The following is a 7,558-nucleotide window of genomic DNA, read 5'->3' as shown; positions in this document are numbered from 1 at the left end:
CCTCCTCCTTCTCCATCCCCCCTTCCTCCTCCGCCCGCCCGCGGGCCCCCCCTCGCCTTCCCGCCCGCCCCTATTTTTCCGCCCCGGCCTCCCGCCCTTCCCTTTCCCGCCCGCTCCCCTTTTCCCCTCAGTCGCCTCGCGCCTGCAGTTTTTGGCTTTCACCCCCACCAGTGACCAAAAACTTGACCACTCAAAGTCCAGCTCCCCAAAACACTGCTCGACATGGACACTGGTGTGATTGAAGGTGGATTAAATGTCACTCTCACCATCCGGCTACTTATGCATGGAAAGGAAGTTGGCAGTATCATCGGAAAGAAAGGAGAATCAGTTAAGAAGATGCGCGAGGAAAGTGGTGCACGTATCAACATTTCAGAAGGAAATTGTCCTGAGAGAATTATCACTTTGGCTGGACCCACTAATGCCATCTTCAAAGCCTTTGCTATGATCATTGACAAACTGGAAGAGGACATCAGCAGCTCTATGACCAGTAGCACAGCTGCCAGTAGACCCCCGGTCACCCTGAGGCTGGTGGTTCCTGCTAGTCAGTGTGGCTCTCTCATTGGAAAAGGTGGTTGCAGATCAAGGAAATACGAGAGAGTACAGGGGCTCAGGTCCAGGTGGCAGGGGATATGCTCCACAACTCCACTGAGCGAGCCATCACTATTGATGGCATTCTGCAATCCATCATTGAGTGTGTCAAACAGATCTGCGTGGTCATGTTGGAGTCCTCCCCGAAGGGCGTGACCATCCCGTACCGGCCCAAGCCGTCCAGTTCTCCGGTCATCTTTGCAGGTGATCAGGCCTATACCATTCAAGGACAGTAAGCCATTCCACAGCCAGATTTGCCCAAGCTGCACCAGTTGGCAATGCAACAGTCGCATTTTCCCATGACGCATGGCAACACCGGATTCAGTGCAGGTTTGGATGCATCTGCTCAGACTACTTCTCATGAACTCACCATTCCAAATGATTTGATTGGCTGCATAATCGGGCGTCAAGGCGCCAAAATCAATGAGATCCGTCAGATGTCTGGGGCGCAGATCAAAATTGCGAACCCAGTGGAAGGATCTACTGATAGGCAGGTTACCATCACTGGATCTGCTGCCAGCATTAGCCTGGCTCAATATCTAATCAATGTCAGGCTTTCCTCGGAGACGGGTGGCATGGGGAGCAGCTAGAACAATACAGATTCATCCATAATCCCTTTCTGCTGTTCACCACCACCCATGATCCATCTGTGTAGTTTCTGAACAGTCAGCGATTCCAGGTTTTAAATAGTTTGTAAATTTTCAGTTTCTACACACTTTATCATCCACTCATGATTTTTTTAATTAAAGCGTTTTAATTCCTTTCTCTGTTCAGCTGTTAATGCTGAGATCCATATTTAGTTTTATAAGCTTCTCCCCGTTTTTTTTTTTTTTTGTTTGTTTGTTTTTTGTTTTGGTTTTTATTTTTTGGCTCATGAATTTTTCTGTTTGTCATGGAAATGTAAGAGTGGAATATTAATACATTTCAGTTTAGTTCTGTAATGTCAGGAATTTTTCAAAAAAATTAAAAGATGGACTGGAAAAAAAAAAGAATTATAAGTTTTAAGAAATTAGGGGGCCGGCCCGTGGCTCACTCGGGAGAGTGCAGTACTGATAACACCAAGGCCACGGGTTCAGATCCCTATATAGGGATGGTCGATTGGCTCACTGGGTGAGCGTGGTGCAGACAACACCAAGCCAAGGGTTAAGATCCCCTTACCGGTCATCTTTAAAAAAAAAAAAGAAAAAGAAATTTAAACTTTGTTCAATATTATATAATATATAATTCATATTCAAGTTTCAGTCATCATCCCACTAATGTCCTTTAGGTTGGGATACAATTCTCCACAAATATTTTCACATTTCTGAATAGTCAGGGCTTTAGGAGAAAAAGTTTCTGGCAACCTGGGTTAAAGCATGACTGAAGAGCAACCCTAAAGATAGAGACTTCTGGAGAGATACAAAGTCTTATCTATTTGTTTACATTCCACCTCTCCCCAGATAGGATTTATTTACATTTCAGAGCAAGATCTCTCTCTTCATCTCTGGAAGGAAGGATGGGCAGCTGTGAAAGCCATCCTAGATAAGTTGTGAGAGTCATAATTTTGGAGTTTCTCTCATGTGCTACAAATTCTACTGTGTGTTCAGGTGACATGAGACCTTTGTTATGTCACCCTACAGGAAAATGAGGTATAGAAAACTGGAGCTGGGCCGGCCCGTGGCTCACTCGGGAGAGTGCGGTGCTGATAACACCAAGTCAAGGGTTAAGATCCCTTTACCGGTCATCTTTTTTAAAAAAAAAAAAAAAGAAAAGAAAACTGGAGCTAAGATTGCTATGTCAGTAAAAAAAAGTCTTATCCCTGATTCAGAGGTCTAGTGTTCCCATTAATGTGTGTGTGTGTGTGTGTGTGTGTCTGTAACTTTGCAAGTAGGATAACATCTCAGACCCCTTACAGATTAAGACATCACTTTATATCTTCTCTCCTCCCTCCAGAATCAGGATTCTATTGGGGATCACATGTTACATTTAGTTTGTCAAGTCTCTTTAGTGTCTTCTAATATTTACTTTTTAACCTTTCTTTGTCATTCATCACACTGACATTTTTGAAGAGTTCAGACCATTTGTTTTGTACTTCCCTTCTTTCTTACACTTTAAAAAGTATACTATGTTCGCTCTTCTACACCTTGCTTTTTCACTTACCAATATATCCCAGAAATTATGTTTTACTGGTATATTGAGGTCTTCCTTTCTTTTTTATAGCTGCATAATACTTCATTGGTTGGATACTCTCTGTTTCCCTAGTATATACCACGGAGTATATAAAGTAGGTACTCAGTGAGTGTTTGTTGAAGAAGTGGGTGATTAAAAAAAAAAAAAAAAGAATAAGTGATGGGGAATAATTGAGCAGAAGAGCAATGTATGGTTGCCTGGACAGGGAATAATTTGGAGTCAGGCAGGCCTGGGATGCAAATCCAGCTCTCCTGACATTAGGCAGTTTGCCGTAGTGGTTAAGCAAGCAAGCTCTGAAACCAGAGTACCTAGGTTTGACTCCATCACTTAGCTGTGTTTCCTTAGGAAGGCTACTAAACCAAGTGTATTCCAGTTTCCTTATCTGTGAAATGGAGATAATAAGATAACTTCATAAGGTAATTGTGAGGACTAAATGAGTTAACACATGTAAATTGAGAATAGGGCCTAGGGCCGGCCTGTGGCTCACTCGGGAGAGTGCGGTGCTGATAACACCAAGGCCATGGGTTCAGATCCTATGAAGGGATGGCCGGTTCACTCACTGGCTGAGTGTGGTGCTGACAACACCAAGCCAAGGGCTGAGATCCCCTTACTGGTCATCTTTTTAGAAAAAAAAAAAAAAGAGAGAGAGAATAGGGCCTAGCATGTAGTAGGAGCTCAATAAATGTTAGCTATCCTTTATAGGTATAATTTTTCTTTTCTTTTTTTTTTTAAAAGATGGCCAGTAAGGGGATCTTAACCCTTGACTTGGTGTTGTCAGCACCACGCTCTCCCAAGTGAGCCAATCAGCCATCCCTATATATGGATCCGAATCTTTGGCCTCGGCGCTATCAGCACCACACTCTCCCAAGTGAGCCACAGGCTGGCCCTATAGGTATAATTTTTCTAAACTTCAGTTTCTTCATATGTAAAATAGGATACCCACCCACAGTGGAGGGAGGTTGTTGAGGACTAAGTGAGAAAATGTCTGTAAGGCACTTATCATAGTGACTATCACAGAAAGACCATCAATAAATGATAGCTATCAACATGGGGGGGGGGTGCAGAGGAGGAAAGTGACTACTGGGAAGATTATCAGCACTGTAAACTCCCTGTGGGTTGGACTATTATTTATCTTGTTTACTAACTCAGGCCCAAACACAGTACCTGTCATAATGGCTTTGTAGTTAGACAAACCTATTTGTTTAAATTCCAGCCATGACACTTTTGAGCTATGTGACCTTGAACAAGTTACTTAAACTTTCTGATCCATATTTTCCTCATTGACAAAACAGGGATATCAATATAGTAGTAGCTATCTCAGGGTTATTGTTGGAATTAAATAGAATGATGGGTGTAAAGCTATCTGATCTCACCTTAGATGATGGTAAAAAAAATAAAGCAGATGTCTTCCCCTGTATTCACGCATTAACAAATATTTTTATGATTATCTCCCTGTGGTGGTCATGAGAATGTAGCTTGCAGACCTCCAACTACTGGGAAGGTAACTGACCAAAGCCGCAGTTGCTGAAATCTGAGATCAGATGAGATCGGGCGCATTCAGGCTGGTATGGTTGGAGGCTCCCAGTTGCTGAACTCTGAAATCCATCACTGCATTTGTACATGACTCCCATTGGCCATCTCCCTGCCCCAGCAATGATTGAGTGTAGCAGGAATATTAAGGCAGACCTAGTCCTGGAAGACATGGGACTCCTTTGATGGTTGACTTTGGTTGAGGACTCCCCAATGGCTTTGCCAAGCCTTCTGCAAGGCAGACCAGGATGCTTCCCCCCAATTTTTCCCCTCTCTCTCCTTTACTCAGAGTCTGACTTGCATGGCAGTCTGATAGCTCAGCCTGTTCCAGCTCCCTGCCTCTTTTCTCTTACATAGGTATTTTCCCTAATAAAATTATTGCAAGATTAATCCCATCTTGGATTCTTCAAAGACCCAGACTAACACACCCTCCCTTGGAAAAGGAGCACTTAAACATGATCAATATGTGGTTTTTTAAATACTGAAGTTCATGATGAGTATATTTAAGTTGAAGTATTATCTGAATTTTATTTTGGAAGGGACAATGACTCAAAGAGGAGAGGAACACTGTAAAAAGTCTAACATTCAGCCACTGACTACTGCTGCTCTTTCTCTACTTTATCTTCCACAGACGTTACCCCCAATAAATTTATTGCATTTTATCTCTGGCTTGGTGTCTGCTTCTTGGAGGACCCGAACTGACACGGCTATCCAGACAGGGAGAATTCCAGGATCTGAATTTGTTCTACCTAGAACTAGGTAGAAATGCATGGATCAGAATGGTTAAGGGTGTGTGTGCAGATGGGTTTCAGTGCCACTTCCTAATTTGACCATTTTGCCTCGAAAATAGGACTTTTAAGTTGCCTGAAGATCACTATATGCAAACTTGAGAATTGAAATAAGCCCAAATTCTTCTAATCCATGAGCAAGGTCATCAATGACATAAAAAGCGACTATGTAGACTAATAAATTAGTGGTCATAATTGTATGCTGTTCCGGGGGACAGAGCACAATCAAACCTGTGGAAAACTTCACATGCTATGCCTTGGGTTTTTGTTCTATTTTATTAGTTCCAGGCAATGAAGTTAAGGAAATGATTCTCACAAACAACTGCCAAATGAGTTTTTCTGTTCTGCTTTATTGCCACCACCCTAAAACCCTGAGGGAAAGAAGAAAAAGGAAATAAAAGCCAAAATAATACAAGTGGCAAGGTAGGATTCCTCTTATACCCTTTATGGTTTTCAGGGTTGGGCGGCCCCTGGCTCAGGCAACCAGGGCCTCTGGCAGATAGCAGAGAGCTTTATTGAAGAAGCCATGCAACACAGAGGCATCTGTGCCCTATTTGCCCTTGCATTTGTTCCAGGAGCTGAAGGTATTAGTATAGGGGTAGGATACCCTAATCCACTGTAAGGTCTAATCAGATAAAATGAGCACTGAGAGTTTATCATGGCCTGGATTCTGGCTCCCTAGATTCAGTCATGGTCAAGATAACCTGACCTTGGTGGTCATTCACTCCACAAAGCATATGTAAGATATGAATATTCTCATGCCCATTTTTGAAAAAAAAAGTCATACTTTCACAACCATTTTTAGTTATCTACAGAAAGGAACTTTGATTTCTTTTATTTCTTGATATATATTTTACAAAAATGAAGAAGATACATACATACATACATATATATATATTTTTTTCTTTTTTTTTTTGCAGCTGGTCAGTAACCATGCTCTACAAACTGAGCCGACTAGCCAGCCCCAAGAAGACATATATTAAAATTTAAGATATGGTATTCAGTCTGGGGAAACAGGGGTCTGACATCTAAAGACCAACACATCCCTCCCCGTCCCATACCCCACAGTGACTGTCTCATTATATGTTATTGAATGAATGAAGTGGCAAAAACTGGATTTGAATTAAGGTATAACTCCCAAACCCATTTTCTTTTCACTTGGCCTTGATGTGCTTATAAGCATTCTTTTCCCAATCCCATGCAAATTACTCTCTGAGAGAAATAAATGCTAGTAAGTAAAATAGAAAGCTCTCATTTTTGTGCAAAGCCGACGCTCAGGCCCTCCATAAATGTTAAATAACAATGGTAATAATTCACCAGTGGCAGTGTGCTTAGAATTTATAGAATCATACAGAATACTGGCAGTGGAAAACACCATTAGAGTCATCAAGTTCAAATGTCAGGAAATAGAGCTCCTAAAAGTCACAGTACTCTGTAAAACATCACAGTTTGACAGCTAATATCATTATATAAACTAACAGTGATTTCACTAGCAGATACAGCATGGAGTAATAGGAAGGAACAGGCTTTGAAGTCTTACAGATCTGACTCTTCCATTCACTAACTTGTGACCTTGAGTAAGTTAGTTAACCTCTCTGTGCCTCTGATCCTTCATATGAAAAATGGGGAAAGCAAATTCCTGTTGCATCGTTATTATGGATTACTTTAGATAATGGAATATTTATATATATGTAATATTTGCACCTCAACAAATGGTAGCAACAGGTCCATAATTCCTTATCCAAAATGCTTAGAGCCAAGTTTATTTCAGAATTAATAATTTTTTTTAATTTAAAAAATGTAATATAGGGACTGGCTGGTTAGCTCAGTTGCTTACAGCACAGTGTTGTGACACCAAGATCAGGGTTCAAATCCCTGTACCAGCCAGCCACCAAAAAAAAAAAAAAAAAGTTAAAAAATGTAATATGGGACATATATGATATAAGAAATCCTCCTAGCTGAATCTGAGGCAGTATCTTATAATCCAACACTTTATATTTCTGTAGAGTTTGCACCAAATTTATCCTGCTTTGTTTTCAAACCACTTTGAACTTAGTTGGAATTCTGGATTTGTGGATAAGGGGTTGTAAATATTAATAATTATTATAAGATAGTATGACTGCTATATGTTTCAGGTCTCCATAGCTTAATATGAATTTTTTTAAAATGAGGGATGCTGTTGGTGCCCTACCCAGATCCTCTTTACCATTTGATGCACCCATCCTCCAGCTGCTGCCAGTGTTGGCTGATAACTCCTAGATGTCCTCTTCTTGGAGACTTGCAATCAACCAAATGGTAGCTATCTCCCTTGGTGGTGAGGGAAGCAGGGAGAAGACTGGTCATTGATTGTCTGACACAGTCCTTTGTGTCAAAGGACTAATTTCGGGGGGGGGGGGGGGGTTTTCCCCTGTGGGATTAGACTGAAGCTGGTCTTGGAATCCACATTCTTCCTTTGCTTTTCTCCATTGCCCTATGCTGCTTCC

At 41.5% G+C, this 7,558-nt stretch overlaps 1 pseudogene; it reads left to right on the top strand.

The window, feature by feature from the left end:
• The first annotated feature begins 145 nt into the window (after window positions 1–145).
• On the top strand, window positions 146–1,577 carry LOC103593592 (annotated as a pseudogene).
• The last annotated feature ends 5,981 nt before the right edge of the window (window positions 1,578–7,558 follow it).

The sequence above is a fragment of the Galeopterus variegatus genome, unplaced genomic scaffold (genome assembly GCF_000696425.1).
Source record: "Galeopterus variegatus unplaced genomic scaffold, G_variegatus-3.0.2 Scaffold6, whole genome shotgun sequence".
Taxonomy (NCBI): domain Eukaryota; kingdom Metazoa; phylum Chordata; class Mammalia; order Dermoptera; family Cynocephalidae; genus Galeopterus; species Galeopterus variegatus.
Note: the sequence above shows the minus strand (reverse complement) of the source record. Positions and strands in the feature narration are given on the sequence as shown.